The sequence below is a fragment of the Triticum urartu genome, unplaced genomic scaffold (assembly GCF_056163025.1).
Source record: "Triticum urartu cultivar PI428250 unplaced genomic scaffold, HENAU_Tu73 scaffold2, whole genome shotgun sequence".
NCBI classification, from domain to species: Eukaryota; Viridiplantae; Streptophyta; class Magnoliopsida; order Poales; family Poaceae; genus Triticum; species Triticum urartu.
In genome coordinates this window covers 6,339,262-6,357,328 of record NW_028260368.1, presented here as the reverse complement: position 1 = coordinate 6,357,328, position 18,067 = coordinate 6,339,262, and the positions used below count along the sequence as shown (strand labels likewise).

At 37.2% G+C, this 18,067-nt stretch overlaps 2 non-coding genes across 2 annotated transcripts; both read right to left on the bottom strand.

The window, feature by feature from the left end:
- Nucleotides 1–12,250: 12,250 nt before the first annotated feature.
- Nucleotides 12,251–12,338, bottom strand: TRNAS-GCU (transfer RNA serine (anticodon GCU)). Its single transcript has one exon. It is a non-coding gene; the product is annotated as a tRNA-Ser (tRNA).
- A 3,627-nt stretch (nucleotides 12,339–15,965) lies between these two features.
- TRNAS-UGA (transfer RNA serine (anticodon UGA)) lies at nucleotides 15,966–16,053 on the bottom strand. Its single transcript has one exon. It is a non-coding gene; the product is annotated as a tRNA-Ser (tRNA).
- Between the last annotated feature and the right edge of the window lie 2,014 nt (nucleotides 16,054–18,067).

Below are 18,067 nucleotides of genomic sequence, written 5' to 3'. Positions count from 1 at the left end.
GACTTTTTTTTTACGCGACAGGAAAAAGTGACTACGAATTCCCCTTTTTGTTTGCGAATCCCTGTTTGTATCCTTTGAGCGCACGCCCATTAAGTAGCGATCAAATCAAGGAAATCGATCAAACGATCCCCGTGCCAGCCCAAATCATGATCTTCACCAACTTGGATTTGGTTCTCTCGCGAAAATCGCGAGTTGCAGAGATGAGAACCATGAAAAGCAAGATCCCGAATAAGAAAACAGAAACCGAGGAAGAGGAAACCACAAGAGTGAAGACTAGTAGAGTCTCGTCTTTTGTCATTCTTTGCTCCTTTTTCACTCAATGATTCCTTCGAATTTGCCGACCAAAAATTCTATATGTCTATTCTATCTATGATATTTCTATATATATAGAATATGATATCTAATATGACATCCGATTTGTCAAAGGGATTGGATTGGTGACTTACCCATTCAGTGACTTTGGCACTGGACGTTCCAAAAACGGGTACTATCGGATCGGGTGAATTAGAGAATAGACAGAGGTCCGTTGGCATTTCAGCCTTTCTTCTCCTTTCAGGGCCTATCCGAAAGAGAATCCAGTACCTCTTGGTCCTGAATATCAGAATAGGACGAACGAACCGGCCTCCGCGGATATCTTTGCTTCGGAACAAAACCCTGCAATCAAATAGATTGTCCCAAGGGCGCCATATTCTAGGAGCCCAAGTTATGCTATTGAAAATTCGTTCCTCTAGCAGTTCCGGTTTGAGCATTCCGTTCCCTTTTTCAAACTCCACTTCTTTTCATATAGCAATCCCTGATCAAAGAGAGAACAATATCCATTTCAAAACATTTCTAACAGATTCCTTAGTTCGGACCGACGAAGTAATGTCACTCGACTATTATCAACCTGACTGCAATCTTTTTCTGTCGGTAAGGATTGCACCAGAGCACCTTCTACTTCTAATAGGCCATGAACTATAGATAGAGAAGAATCATTCTGAGCGAGTACATAAGAAGCGATCCACTTTTTTTCATCGGTTCCAGGGAAGACCAAAGATCTTGCGCGGCAGGTCCGCCAGAAAACTCAAAAGAGAAAGAAGTCTCGTTAATCTCTTCATGCTCGTTCCAAGTTCGAAGTACTTTTGGCCAAAGAAAAACCCGCTTCCTGACACGATTGCCTCTTTATCTTTATATAGATAGATTCTATGGGGTTATTACTTAGTAAGTCTATTTTGTACAAGAGCCCCTCCTATCTGATAGAAAAGGGTCCCATGATCCCGAGCCGATCTTACCTTGGCTCGCAAACCCCAAGTTTGTCTATGAAGAGCTAATCTAATTGTATTTTTTTCTAGAATGGATTTCTTATGTGGAATACTAATGGATAGGGCTTCGTTGCTAAGTGCTACAAGATCTAGTGCACTGGAACTCGTGGTTATGGACCCGAATCCTTTAGTATGGAACATTGTCTTTTCCAAGTAAAAACCCCTAGTATATGAAAGAATGAAAAGGTGCTTTCGTTCTTGTGGAATAAGAAGCCCTCGTACCTTAATGAAAGGAAAATCGTAATTTTTCGTTAGGTATTTGACCAAATAGGATCGTCCAGTTCCTACAGAACCTATCACTAAAATACCCGATAGGGCTAAGCGGAACGAAAAGGGTTTTCCATGAGATGGTAAATGAAAACGATTAGTCCCACACGAGGTTTGGGAATAAGTGATTGTCTGATAATGAGCAAGGAATATACGTCTTTCTGCTAAAGAGGATCTATTAAACTCATAATTCATTAGATCCTTGTTATCAATGCCAACTAGGTATCATAAGTAAATGGATCCCGGTTGTTCAATCCTTTGATAACCAAGGTCATTCTTTGCTAAAGAGAAATGATCACTATGAGTCAGACTCAATAGAATTGGATCCATTCCAAATAGCGAGAATTAGGATTCTTGATCCCTCTCAATCTCTCTTTCAATTCGAGGATCCAGAGAGGTGTTTTCATAGTCATCTCCGAATATTTGCCATCTCGGAATATTTTCGATTTCATTTTTCTATGATATGTCTTTCTATATGAAAATTGGTTATTTACGATGTACGATGATCCCTGTTAAGCATCCATGGCTGAATGGTTAAAGCGCCCAACTCATAATTGGTAAATTTGCGGGTTCAATTCCTGCTGGATGCACACGAACGGGAACATTCCATAAGTCTATTGGAACTGGCTCTCTATCCATGGAATCTCATCCATCATCCATACATAACGAATTGGTATGGTATATTCATACCATAACATAAGAACAATAAGAACTCGAATTCTTATCGATACTGGAACTCAGAGCATAGGAGGGAAAGTCGATTTATGGATGGAATCAAATACGCAGTATTTACAGAAAAAAGTCTTCGTTTATTGGGAAAGAATCAATATACTTTTAATGTCGAATCGGGATTCACTAAGACAGAAATAAAGCATTGGGTCGAACTCTTCTTTGGTGTTAAGGTGGTAGCTGTGAATAGCCATCGACTACCTGGAAAAGGTAGAAGAATAGGACCTATTCTGGGCCATACAATGCATTACAGACGTATGATCATTACCCTTCAACCGGGTTATTCTATTCCACTTCTAGATAGAGAAAAAAACTAAAGGAGAATACTTAATAATACGGCGAAACATTTATACAAAACACCTATCCCGAGCACACGCAAGGGAACCGTAGACAGGCAAGTGAAATCCAATCCACGAAATAATTTGATCCATGGACGGCACCGTTGTGGTAAAGGTCGTAATTCCAGAGGAATCATTACCGCAAGGCATAGAGGGGGAGGTCATAAGCGCCTATACCGTAAAATAGATTTTCGACGGAATCAAAAAGACATATCTGGTAGAATCGTAACCATAGAATACGACCCTAATCGAAATGCATACATTGTCTCATACACTATGGGGATGGTGAGAAGAGATATATTTTACATCCCAGAGGGGCTATAATTGGAGATACTATTGTTTCTGGTACAAAAGTTCCTATATCAATGGGAAATGCCCTACCTTTGAGTGCGGTTTGAACTATTGATTTACGTAATTGGAAGTAACCAATTAGGTTTACGACGAAACCTAGAAATCGATCACTGATCCAATTTGACTACCTCTACGGGATAGACCTCAACAGAAAACTGTTGAGTAACGGCAGCAAGTGATTGAGTTCAGTAGTTCCTCATAGAAAATTATTGGCTCTAGAGATATGGTAATATGGAGAAGACAAAATTGTTTGAAGCACGCACAGAACCGGAAGCGCCCCTTGTTTCAAAGAGAGGAGGACGGGTTATTCACATTTAATTTGATGGTCAGAGGCAAATTGAAAGCTAAGCAGTGGTAATTAAGACCCCCGGGGGAAAATAGGGATGTCTCCTACGTTACCCATAATATGTGGAAGTATCGACGTAATTTCATAGAGTCATTCGATCTGAATGCTACATGAAGAACATAAGCCAGATGACGGAACGCAGAGACCTAGGATGTAGAAGATCATAACATGAGCGATTCGGCAGATTTGGATTCCTTTCCTATATATCCACTCATGTGGTACTTCATCATATGATTCATATAAGATCCATCTGTCTAGAGATCGTCATATACATCTAGAAAGCCGTATGCTTTGGAAGAAGCTTGTACAGTTTGGGAAGGGGTTTTTTGAGAGAAAGAAGAATCTACTTCAACCGATATGCCCTTAGGCACGGCCATGCATAACATAGAAATCACACGTGGAAGGGGTGGGCAATTAGCTAGAGCAGCAGGTGCTGTAGCGAAACTCATTGCAAAAGAGGGTAAATCGGCCACTTTAAGATTACCATCTGGGGAGGTCCGTTTAGTATCCCAAAACTGCTTAGCAACAGTCGGACAAGTGGGTAATGTTGGGGTGAACCAAAAAAGTTTGGGTAGAGCCGGATCTAAGTGTTGGCTAGGTAAACGCCCCGTAGTAAGAGGGGTAGTTATGAACCCTGTGGACCACCCCCATGGGGGCGGTGAAGGGAAAGCTCCCATTGGTAGAAAAAAACCCACAACCCCTTGGGGTTATCCTGCGCTTGGAAGAAGAACTAGGAAAAGGAAAAAATATAGCGATAGTTTTATTCTTCGTCGCCGTAAGTAAATACGTAACTAGGAATATGGAAAATTGCATTTTTGGAATTTGCAATAATGCGATGGGCGAACGACGGGAATTGAACCCGCGCATGGTGGATTCACAATCCACTGCCTTGATCCACTTGGCTACATCCGCCCCTTATCCAGCTAAAGGATTTTTTTCTTTTTTCCATTGATCATTATTCTATTTATTCTGACCTCCGTACTTCGATCGAGATATTGGACATAGAATGCCACTCTTTAAAAAGGAAAAAAGGAGTAATCAGCTGTGACACGAAAAAAAACGAATCCTTTTGTAGCTCATCATTTATTGGCAAAGATAGAAAAGGTCAATATGAAGGAGGAGAAAGAAACAATAGTAACGTGGTCCCGGGCATCTAGCATTCTACCCACAATGGTTGGCCATACAATCGCGATTCATAATGGAAAGGAACATATACCTATTTACATAACAAATCCTATGGTAGGTCGCAAATTGGGGGAATTCGTGCCTACTCGGCATTTCACGAGTTATGAAAATGCAAGAAAGGATACTAAATCTCGTCGTTAACTGAATTCTGAATAGAAAGATTAAGAAGAAAAAAAGATTCAAAATAAAGACAGAAATACCCAATATCTTGCTAGAACAAGATATTGGGTATTTCTGTCTTCAAAAATTCTTATATGTTAGCAGAAAAACCTTATCCATTAATAGATGGAACTTCAACAGCAGCTAAGTCTAGAGGGAAGTTGTGAGCATTACGTTCGTGCATTACTTCCATACCAAGGTTAGCACGGTTGATGATATCAGCCCAAGTATTAATAACGCGACCTTGACTATCAACTACAGATTGGTTGAAATTGAAACCATTTAGGTTGAAAGCCATAGTACTAATACCTAAAGCAGTGAACCAGATTCCTACTACAGGCCAAGCAGCCAAGAAGAAGTGTAAAGAACGAGAGTTGTTGAAACTAGCATATTGGAAGATTAATCGGCCAAAATAACCATGAGCAGCCACAATATTATAAGTTTCTTCCTCTTGACCAAATTTGTAACCCTCATTAGCGGATTCATTTTCAGTAGTTTCCCTGATCAAACTAGAGGTTACCAAGGAACCATGCATAGCACTGAATAGGGAACCGCCGAATACACCAGCTACACCTAACATGTGGAATGGATGCATAAGGATGTTGTGCTCTGCCTGGAATACAATCATAAAGTTGAAAGTACCAGAGATTCCTAAAGGCATACCATCAGAAAAGCTTCCTTGACCAATAGGGTAAATCAAGAAAACAGCAGTAGCAGCTGCAACAGGAGCTGAATATGCAACAGCAATCCAAGGACGCATACCCAGACGGAAACTAAGTTCCCACTCACGACCCATATAACAAGCTACACCAAGTAAGAAGTGTAGAACAATTAGCTCATAAGGACCACCATTGTATAACCACTCATCAACAGATGCAGCTTCCCAAATTGGGTAAAAGTGCAATCCGATCGCCGCAGAAGTAGGGATAATAGCACCAGAGATAATATTGTTTCCATAAAGTAAAGAACCAGAAACAGGCTCACGAATACCATCAATATCTACTGGAGGGGCAGCGATGAAGGCGATAATAAATACAGAAGTTGCGGTCAATAAGGTAGGGATCATCAAAACACCGAACCATCCGATGTAAAGACGATTTTCAGTGCTAGTTATCCAGTTGCAGAAGCGACCCCACAGGCTTGTACTTTCGCGTCTCTCTAAAATTGCAGTCATGGTAAGATCTTGGTTTATTCAAATTGCAAGGACTCCCAAGCACACGTATTAACTAGAATATAGATAATAGAAGGCTTGTTATTTAACAGTATAACATAGACTATATACCAATGTCAACCAAGTCAGCCCAAAGATTAGCTATCCATATAACTAAATTAACCAAACCAATAATTTTGTATTTGTAAATGAAGTGAGTCAAAGTGAAAAACTTTGATGGGTCTTTTCTATATGGGTTGCCCGGGACTCGAACCCGGAACTAGTCGGATGGAGTAGATAATTCTTCCTTGTTACAATAGAGAAAAATCCCTCCCCAAATCGTGCTTGCATTTTTCATTGCACACGACTTTCCCTATGTAGAAATAGCCAATTTCTATTCCAAAGAGGAAGTTCTACTAATTTTTTTAATTAGTAAGTTGATTCACCTACTCTTTATTATAATAAAAAGAACATTTCAGAATGAAAAATAGAAAAGTTTTTTCTTGATCATTTATCAACCCTTTCCTGTTTCTTAATTTCGTCTAATGATTAATTAAGAGGGTTGACCAGGTCATTGATACGTATAATATCCAAATACCAAATACGCTCAGTGTGTGATCCACAGAAAGAAAAAAGAGTTGTTTTGGTGAACATCAAAGAAAAAACTTGCTCTTCTTCCATAAAAAATTCTTCTAAAAATGCCGAACCCAATCGTTGCATAAAAGTTCGTACCGTGCTTTTATGTTTACGAGCTAAAGTTCTAGCACATGAAAGTCGAAGTATATACTTTAGTCGATACAAAGTCCGTTTTTTCGAAGATCCACTATGATAATGAAAAAGATTTCTACATATCCGACCAAATCGATCAAGAATATCCCAATCTGATAAATCTGTCCAAATGGGTTTACTAATAGGATGCCCCGATCCAGTACAAAATTGAGCTTTTGATAAGTATCCTATGAGGAGAGTAGCGGGGACTATGGTATCGAATTTTTTCATTCGAGTATCTATTAGAAATGAATTCTCCAGCATTTGATTCCTTACTAACAAAGAACTTTTTTGTACACTTGAAAGGTACCCCATAAAATCGAAGCAAGAGTTTGCTAATTGGTTTATATGGATTCTTCGCGGCTGAGTCCAAAAACAGAAATAATATTGCCAGAAATTGATAAGGTAGCATTTCCATTTCTTCTTCAAAAAAAAAGTGCCTTTTGATGCAAGAATTGCCTTTCCTTGATATCGAACATAATGCATAAGAGGATCCATAAAGAACCATAGGGTTTTCCGAGAAAAACCAGGGTACATTATCCCAAAATGTTCCATCTTCCTAGAAAAGTGGATTCGTTCCAGAAAAGTTCCAGAAGATGCTAATGGTAAGCAAGAAGATTGTTTACGAAGAAACAACAAAAAAAATTCATATTCTGATACATAAGAGTTATATAGGAATTGAAATAGTCTTTTATTTTCTTTTTGAAAAAAAAAAATGGATTTCATTGAAGTAATAAAACTATTCCAATTCGAATAATAGTTGAGAAAGAATCGCAATAAATGCAAAGATGGAACATCTTGGATACGGTATTGAAGGAGTTGAACCAGGATTTCCAAATGGATAGGATAGGGTATTTCTATATGTGATAGATAATCCAAATGCAAAAATTTGTCTTCTAAAAAGGGAAATATTGAATGAATAGAGCGTAAATTCTGAAACTTTGGTATTTCTTTTTCTTTCAGACAAAAAAATTCCCGTAGCGAGAATGGGATTTCCACAACGATCGCAAACCCTTCAGATAGAATCTGAGAATAAAACTCAGAATAAAAATAATTTTTGTAATCCAATAATCGATCTTGGTTAGGATGATTAACCGAGTTATCCAAAAAATTCTGCTGATACATTCGAATAATTAAACGTTTCACAAGTAGTGAACTAAATTTCTTGTTATTACAACTAACAACTATTTCCACAGGTTCAGAACCATTTAATCCATAATGGTGGGCAAATGCATAAATATATTCCTGAAAGAGAAGTGGGTAGACAAAGTATTGTTGACGAGATTTATGTTTTTCTGAATACCCTTCGAATTTTTCCATTTGTATTTCTACTTGAATCAGAGAGAAGAAGCATTTCTCGGTTTATCGAATGATGATACATAGTGCAATATGGTCAGAACAGGGTGTTGCATTTTTAATACAAACCCTGGAAAGAAAGGGAGTCTAATCCACAGATCTTTTTCTGCCCTTTTCTACCCAATTAGTTTATGTTTGTTCTAATTAAAAAAAAAGAACAGAACAAGTTTTTTATTTTTGCAGGCCAATCGCTCTTTTGACTTTGGAATACAGCCTCTTTATCAATATACTGCTTCTTTTACACATTCAATCCATAACATCCCTTATTCAATCCATAATCAAGAATAATTAGGATTTCTAAAAAAAAAAAGAAAAAATAAAGGGTCCACTCATAGGAAAACCCAACCTTTCCCCGCATCCGGCACTAATCTATTTTTAACGTCTAATTAGAGCGGGGAATCATTCCAATTAGGAAGTTCAGCTCGTTGCTTTTTATTTTACCAGAATTGGAGCCAGGCTCTATCCATTTATTCATTAGACCCAGAAAATCGTAATTTTGGATTCCATTCAAAAAAGATTGATTTTATTACGACATGCTATTTTTTCCATTCATTACCTTTGAGGATCAGTCGTGGTCTTCTAGACTCTACCAAGAGTCTGGACGAATTTGTTGTTTCATCCAAATGTGTAAAAGATCATAGTCGCACTTAAAAGCCGAGTACTCTACCATTGAGTTAGCAACCCAGATAAAAAAAGGATCTTAGATACGATCGAAATCCAAAAATCAATGGAATTACACCGCGCGCTTCTGTCAAAACATTGAACTAGCAAGACATCAAAAGATTTTTTTTATCGACCATGAAAAACACTCAAATGCCAAAACGAACAGGTCCGGTGAAATTCCACTAAAGTAAAGTTAAAAAAAGAGCGACCCTAATCACGATGGCCAAATTCTCCTTATTTTTAGCGATTTTTATTAACAAAAAATATATATTATAAAAAATATATATTATATTGTATGAGAATACATGCAAGAGGAACACCCTTATCATTTGAGCGAAGTGTAGGCGGAAAAATTGAATATGGAGTGAGGATAAAGAGACCCATCTATCTACAAATTCTATTTGTTCAATAGACCTTTGTCAATGGAAATACAATGGTAAGAAAACAAATTAGATAGAAAAAGTAAATAAAATAGGGGCTTATGTTGGATTGGCACGATATAATATAAATCCAAATAGGATTAAAAAAGAGGTAAATTGTGTCTAAATAATTAGACAACTAGGAATACTAATAATCTTCTCCTATCCTATTTTTTGATTCATTTAGTTCTTCAATTAACTCAAAGTTCTTTCTTTTTCTTTAAAGAATTCTGCCTTCCTTAAAATATCATAAACAGTTCTTGTTGGTTGAGCACCCTTTTCAAGGAAATAGAGAATAGCTGGAACATTTAAACAAGTTTGATTCTTTATCGGATCATAAAAACCTACTTTTTGAAGATCTCTTCCTTCTCTTCGAGATCGAACATCAATTGCAACGATTCGATAGACAGCTTATTGGGATAGATGTAGATAAACAACGCCCCCCCCTAGAAACGTATATGAGGTTTTCTCCTCATACGGCTCGAGAAAATGATTCGAATTTCTGTCGATAATAATAGAAATTAGACTATGACGTGCATTAATTTCCTTACAGAAAAAACAAATTTCATTTATACTCATGACTCAAGTGGGCTAATTTTGCCTGACAAACTTCGAAGGCAAAATCCTTCCAAAATTTTTGAGTCGTCTTTAAACTCTTTTCTTTGTCTCATTTCGAACGAATTGACTTTTATTCCTTATTCTAATCCAACTCTGTTGTTGAGACAATTGAAAATTGTGTTTACTTGTTCTGGAATCCTTTATCTTTGATTTGTGAAATCCTTGGGTTTAGACATTACTTCGGGAATTCCTATTTTTTTCTTTCAAAAGAGTAGCAACATACCCTTTTTTCTTATTTCCTTCGATAAAGCATTTATCTCTTCTATAGAAATCTAATAAGAGGGATTGATTCTGATATACTTTTATTGGACTTTCTTCTTATTTTAACCTTTCGATTTATTTCTATATTAAGGATAGACTGACAAAGTTGGCCTAATTTATTAGTTTTCACTAACCCTAGATTCTTTCCCTTGATAAAAAAAATTCTGTCCTCTCGAGCTCCATCGTGTACTATGTTACTTAAACCCAGCGCAAATTTGGTTCGGAACGAATAGAACAGGCTATGTCGAGCCAAGAGCATTTTCATTACTATGGAAAATGATGGATAGCAAAATCCACAATCGATCATGTCCTTCAAGTCGCACGTTGCTTTCTACCACATCGTTTTAAACGAAGTTTTACCATAACAAACATTCCTCTTTTCATTGCAAAGTGGTATAGAGAATTGATCCAATATGGATGGAATCATGAATAGTCATTGGTTTAGTTTTTTTATACTAATTAAAACTTGCTATCTATGGAGCAATATGGATAAAAGAAAGTAAGTATTTATCCGGGAAGCCTCCGCCAAGATCCAATTTATTTAAACCCATATTAAAATTCTATCATATGAATGAAACATAGTTTGAAAAAGACGACTAAACAAGTTTGCTTAAAACTTATTTATTCTTAAATTTCCACCCTCAACGGATGGCTCGAGATGATCAATCTTGAAGTGAGAAAAGAAGGATTGACTCTTCCTCAATAAATAAACTATCAACCTCCAAAAAAGTTTAATTAATTTAATTACTAGAATTAGAATTCTAGTAGTAATATATTTTTTCAGTACCAAAAACAATTAACTATAATAACTAAATAAACTATTCCAATGAAAAGATTGAAAGTTTTTGGTAGTTATAGAATTCTCGTACTTCTTCAACTCGAATACCAAAAGGAAGAAAAAAATATGACTAAGTGATTTTATAGTAGAGGCATATCCTGAATGTGCTTGATAGATCCCATTTTTTCATGAAAATAAAGATAGTCAATTTGACTGGACTTAAGACTTTATTATGTTTTCTGAGAAAGAATAAGATATCATTATTCTCTTTAATAAACTTTTGTCTCGTACGGAATACTATATGATTTCACCGTTTGTTTCATCAGAAACAATCTGGGACGGAAGGATTCGAACCTCCGAGTAACGGGACCAAAACCCGCTGCCTTACCACTTGGCCACGCCCCATTTCGGGTTTTATGCGACACTAATAAACACTAGTATGTTTATTTGTTATTCGTCAATACCATTTCAATTACATAAAAAAGGAGGGATATTCTCTTGCTAGTATTCTACACATGCGGATAATATAGAATCAAAAAAATGCATTGATCATTACATGGAATTCTATTAAGATATTATATGAAAGTCGAATTTATTCCACTCTCATTTGAGAGTGCGAATACAAGGAGGTATTTTGTGTTTGGGAAAGTCCGAAGAAAAAAGATTTTGAATCTGCCTTTTCCTTCTTTCCCTTAAAAAAATAACTCAAGAAAAATCCAATTATTTACTCTACAAGAATGAAATGCTTGTTATGCCTAATATACTTAGTTTAACCTGTATCTGTTTTAATTCTGTTCTTTATCCTACTAGTTTTTTCTTTGCCAAATTACCCGAAGCTTATGCTATTTTCAATCCAATCGTGGATATTATGCCTGTTATACCTCTATTCTTTTTTCTATTAGCCTTTGTTTGGCAAGCTGCTGTAAGTTTTCGATGAAATCTTTAGTACTCTGTATGCCAAATTGAATGATGTGTTCATTCCAAAAAAATTTTAAAATGGGTAAAAGCCGAGAAGTTTTATATTTTTATATTATGAACCTTCGATTCTAAAATTTAAATTCTTCTACATTGAATGGGTAGCTACAGCAATAAATTTGGATCAGCCTTTCTACTCCCCTGCACCTAGGTTGAGCAGGTACCTAAAGGTACCTACACAATACCTAACCACCTAACCCTATTTTTGCTATTGATAAGAGTGCTTATTATAAAAGAATTCTTGCAATTTTTTTCAAGAATTCTTTTTTGCATTTTTAGGTATAAAAAAAAACCATCCTAGTGGATCCGTGTGGTAAGGAAAAACTGGTAATCTATTCCTTAAAAAAAAATCTTGGAGATTATGTAATGCTTACTCTCAAACTTTTTGTTTATACAGTAGTGATATTCTTTGTTTCACTCTTTATCTTTGGATTCTTATCTAATGACCCAGGACGGAATCCTGGACGCGAGGAGTAAAAATTCAGTTTTTTTTTTTCTTATTGGATTTGTTTCGTACATTTATCTATGAGAAAATCCGGGGGTCAGAATTCTTTCCAATTCGAAAGTCCCAAATGATCCAAGGGAGCGGAAAGAGAGGGATTCGAACCCTCGGTACAAAAAAATTGTACAACGGATTAGCAATCCGCCGCTTTAGTCCACTCAGCCATCTCTCCACGTTCCAAAGCGAAAGGTTTCCGTGATATGATATAGGCAAGAAATAAGAAATAACGGTTGCAAAAAACCCCTTTTTTTTCTTTCAAAAGTCTATAAAAATTATATTGCCAATTCCATTTTAATTATATTCTTTTTTCTTAATGTTAATAAAAAAAGAAGAAAATTCTTGTTTTTTCTTTCTAAAAATCGATATTGGCCGAGAGACAATCAAATAGATTTTCTCTTTAGCGGGCATTTCCATATAGGACTTGTTATAATTATAATAAAACAAGCAGGTTATATAAAAAAAACGCTTTTTTTGTCGATTATTTATCAAGAAAGCAAAAAGGGTTCTTATCAAATCCACCATAAAATTGGAAAGAAGCATAAAGTAAGTAGACCTGACTCCTTTAATGATGCCTCTATCCGCTATTCTGATATATAAATTCGATGTAGATGAAATTGTATAAGCGAATTTTTTTTATTTCCTTAGACTTAGACCGCGCAAGACAAGAATTTTTCGCTATTTACGATTTCATATTCTTGTTACTAGATGTTCTATAGGAATAAGAAGAAATCGCAACTCCTTTGCGCTACACATAAAATTGGATTTCGAAGGTCCATTTTTTTTTTTCAGAATCCTCTATTATTTTAGTTCTTCCACCCATGCAATAGAGAGGGAATGGGAAAAGAAGGGTTACTTTTATTTGCATTTTTCCCTTAAAAGATAGACTTTGAAATAGGAGTCTTGGAATAATGCTGAATTCAAAGGTTTATTTCTTTCTATAGTATAAGAAAAACAATTTATTTCTATTTCTATAGTATAAGAAAAACAAATAAATAGTATAAGAAAAACAAATCGAATCAAATTCATGGATTTACCACGACCTCGGTTGTGACTGTGACTCCATAGATAAAAATGGGAAATTTCTCTCTTCGAGACCATTGAAAAAGGGCATTGAACGAGAAAGAAATCGTCCACAGATAATAAAACTATCATATGCCTTGGAAAGTGATATGAGGTGCTCGGAAATGGTTGAAGTAATTGAATAGGAGGATCACTATGACTATAGCCCTTGGTAGAATTCCTAAAGAAGAAAATGATCTATTTGATACTATGGATGACTGGTTACGAAGGGACCGTTTCGTTTTTGTAGGATGGTCTGGCCTATTGCTCTTTCCTTGTGCTTATTTCGCTTTAGGGGGTTGGTTTACAGGGACAACTTTTGTAACTTCTTGGTATACCCATGGATTGGCTAGTTCCTATTTGGAAGGTTGTAATTTCTTAACCGCAGCAGTTTCTACCCCTGCCAATAGTTTAGCACACTCTTTGTTGCTACTATGGGGGCCCGAAGCACAAGGAGATTTTACTCGTTGGTGTCAATTAGGCGGTCTATGGACTTTTGTAGCTCTCCACGGGGCTTTTGCACTAATAGGTTTCATGTTACGCCAATTTGAACTTGCTCGGTCTGTTCAATTGCGGCCTTATAATGCAATCTCATTCTCTGGTCCAATTGCTGTTTTTGTTTCTGTATTCCTTATTTATCCACTGGGGCAATCTGGTTGGTTCTTTGCGCCGAGTTTTGGCGTAGCAGCGATATTTCGATTCATCCTTTTCTTCCAAGGATTTCATAATTGGACGTTGAACCCATTTCATATGATGGGAGTTGCCGGAGTATTAGGTGCGGCTCTGCTATGCGCTATTCATGGAGCGACCGTAGAAAACACTCTATTTGAGGACGGTGATGGTGCAAATACCTTCCGTGCTTTTAACCCAACTCAAGCTGAAGAAACTTATTCAATGGTCACTGCTAACCGCTTTTGGTCCCAAATCTTTGGTGTTGCTTTTTCCAATAAACGTTGGTTACATTTCTTTATGCTATTTGTACCCGTCACCGGTTTATGGATGAGTGCTATTGGCGTAGTTGGCTTGGCTCTGAACTTACGTGCCTATGACTTTGTTTCCCAGGAAATCCGTGCAGCGGAAGATCCTGAATTTGAGACTTTCTACACCAAAAATATTCTTTTAAACGAGGGTATTCGTGCGTGGATGGCAGCTCAGGATCAGCCTCATGAAAATCTTATATTCCCTGAGGAGGTTCTACCACGTGGAAACGCTCTTTAATGGAACTTTCGTTTTAGCTGGTCGTGACCAAGAAACCACCGGCTTTGCTTGGTGGGCTGGGAATGCCAGACTTATCAATTTGTCCGGTAAACTGCTTGGAGCTCATGTAGCTCATGCCGGATTAATCGTATTCTGGGCCGGAGCAATGAACCTATTTGAAGTGGCCCATTTCGTACCAGAAAAGCCCATGTATGAACAAGGGTTGATTTTACTTCCACACTTAGCTACTCTAGGTTGGGGAGTAGGGCCAGGGGGGGAAGTTCTAGATACTTTTCCGTACTTTGTATCTGGCGTACTTCACCTAATTTCCTCCGCAGTCTTAGGCTTCGGTGGCATTTATCACGCGCTTCTGGGACCCGAGACTCTTGAGGAATCTTTTCCATTCTTTGGTTATGTCTGGAAAGATAGAAATAAAATGACTACAATTTTGGGTATTCACTTAATTTTGTTAGGTCTAGGTGCTTTTCTTCTAGTACTCAAGGCTCTTTATTTTGGCGGTGTATATGATACCTGGGCCCCTGGGGGGGGAGATGTAAGAAAAATTACCAATTTGACCCTTAGTCCCAGTGTTATATTTGGTTATTTACTAAAATCTCCTTTTGGTGGAGAAGGGTGGATTGTTAGTGTAGATGATTTAGAAGATATAATTGGTGGGCATGTATGGTTGGGTTTTATTTGTGTATTTGGCGGAATTTGGCATATTTTAACCAAACCCTTCGCATGGGCTCGCCGTGCATTTGTATGGTCTGGAGAAGCTTACTTGTCTTATAGTTTAGCTGCTTTATCTGTCTTTGGTTTTATCGCTTGTTGTTTTGTATGGTTCAATAATACAGCTTATCCGAGTGAGTTTTATGGACCCACCGGGCCAGAAGCTTCTCAAGCTCAAGCATTTACTTTTCTAGTTAGAGACCAGCGTCTTGGAGCTAATGTGGGATCCGCTCAAGGACCCACAGGTTTAGGTAAATATCTAATGCGTTCCCCAACTGGGGAGGTTATCTTTGGAGGGGAAACTATGCGTTTTTGGGACCTTCGTGCTCCATGGTTAGAACCTCTAAGGGGCCCCAACGGTTTGGACTTGAGTAGGTTGAAAAAAGACATACAACCTTGGCAAGAACGACGCTCAGCAGAATATATGACCCACGCTCCTTTAGGCTCTTTAAATTCCGTGGGTGGCGTAGCTACCGAGATCAATGCAGTTAATTATGTCTCTCCTAGAAGTTGGTTATCAACTTCTCATTTTGTTCTAGGATTCTTCTTTTTTGTGGGCCATTTATGGCATGCAGGAAGAGCCCGAGCTGCTGCAGCAGGTTTTGAAAAGGGAATCGATCGTGATTTGGAACCTGTTCTTTACATGAACCCTCTTAACTAAGATTTTCTTATTTATACCTGTTCTACTTTTTTTCTGTTCTGGCTCGGTTATTCCATCTAGCCGAGCCATTCATTCCTTTTTATGAAAGAAAGATAAGGGACAGAAAAAAAAAATAAATAAAAATGAAAGAAACAAACGTATTCAATAAGCAAAAGGAGAGAGAGGGATTCGAACCCTCGATAGTTCCTAGAACTATACCGGTTTTCAAGACCGGAGCTATCAACCACTCAGCCATCTCTCCACAGCCTAATCCTTATTTTACTCCTACAAATAGAACATAGCCATATAAAAAATAAAAAGATTTATTAGCCTCTAGAAAGATATCAGATACAAGTTCCTTTTCGATATATCTCTGTATACTGTATACACGGATACAGGATCCGCTATACCCGCTTGTGAAATAAAGAGTAAATAATCTCTTCTCACCCCCATATCCAAATAAAAAAGCGGTTTAAGTAATAAATTTGAATTAAAGAGAAGAATCAATGGATTCATGATTAAACCCCTCCTACTTCTTGTATTTTTTTACAATTTTGGTTTAAGTGAGGGATCAAATATGTAGTCAACTTTATTTGATGGTAGCTTGGAGGATTAGAAATATGACTATTGCTTTCCAATTAGCTGTTTTTGCATTAATTGCGACTTCCTCAGTCTTAGTAATTAGTGTACCCCTTGTATTTGCTTCTCCTGATGGTTGGTCAAATAATAAAAATGTTGTATTTTCCGGTACATCATTATGGATTGGACTAGTCTTTCTCGTAGCTATTCTGAATTCTCTCATTTCTTAAATGAAATTTGGTTAATATTTATTAACCCCATAAAAAAGAAATAATAAAGGCCATTTCTTCTAAAAAATTAGAATAGTGAGACGTATTAAAACGCAATTTGCGTTCCGAATTGCTAGCTCTTCTCTTTCAGTATTATGAAATTCCATTCCCATTAGAATATTCATTGACAGATAATAAAAAAAGGAAAACTCTAATATAATAGAAAATGAAATGAAACGGTCGACCCAGACATAGAAGGTCGACCCAGGCGGATATACGCTATAAAATATATACCGTAGCGAGCGTAGTTCAATGGTAAAATATCTCCTTGCCAAGGGAAGATACGGGTTCGATTCCCGCCGCTCGCCCGCTTAATTTATCAAAGTACTATGATAAAAAGTTTAGTCTAGTTAACTGTTTAACTACTTATATTAAATTAAGTATTAATTAGGTGTTAGTCTAGTGCCGTATCCCTTACTATCTTACCCTTCCTTTGCATCCCACTCAAAAAAAGAGGGCGCTCCAGAGGCAGAAATAGAACTCGCCAACAGAGCTCCAAAAATTGGGTATTAACTGAGACAAACAACGGGCAAACTTTTTTTAAAGGGAAGGGAGAGGTAGACTGTCCCTTTCGTTTCATTTTTATTTTCTGCAGGGTAGGGAGAGGCCTTGCGCCTTCTTTTTTTGAAGGCAAGTGACTTCGCAAACTGCTCAATTTTGCCCTCTAGGGCCGGGAACTAATGAATAAAAAAGGGTTGGATACGCCCCTCTACCATACATATCTAGAGAAATAGAATAGTCCTTTTATACAGACTGCTAAGTGCGGAGACGGGAATCGAACCCGTGACCTCAAGGTTATGAGCCTCGTGAGCTACCAAACTGCTCTACTCCGCTCTGGAGTACCAGAAACTGGTGGACAAAAAAGGCTTGAATACAAGCCTCTAACATGTCTAGACAAATAGAATACTCCTTTTATACAGAATGGAGCGGGTAGCGGGAATCGAACCCGCATCGTTAGCTTGGAAGGCTAGGGGTTATAGTCGACGTTGGTTGATTATTTTTAACGTCTCTAATTCAAAACCGAACATGAAATTTTGATTTCATTCGGCTCCTTTATGGATATTCTCACCACTTAACATCTATGTCAGCTTTTCTATTTGAATGGAACCAAAGCTCTCCGCTTTCTAGATGATCCTTATAGAGTAGGAGATAGAAATTCTATCTAAATTCATCTAATCTACTTACTTCGTTCCCTAATTTCATTCAAGAGATCCTGAGGAAAAGAATTGGGTTTCCACCGAGCTGAAACAATATGCGGATGGTTCTAGTAAACCAAAACTATCGTTTTTTAGCTATTTGGCTTCCTTATTCCTTATTTTAAGAAGATTTAGTTACGATTGGAAATCAACTTTTTTGTATCTTCATCCATAGATCCTTTACTCATATTTTCAAAATTGGAATACTTAATCCAATGCAAAATTATGCTTC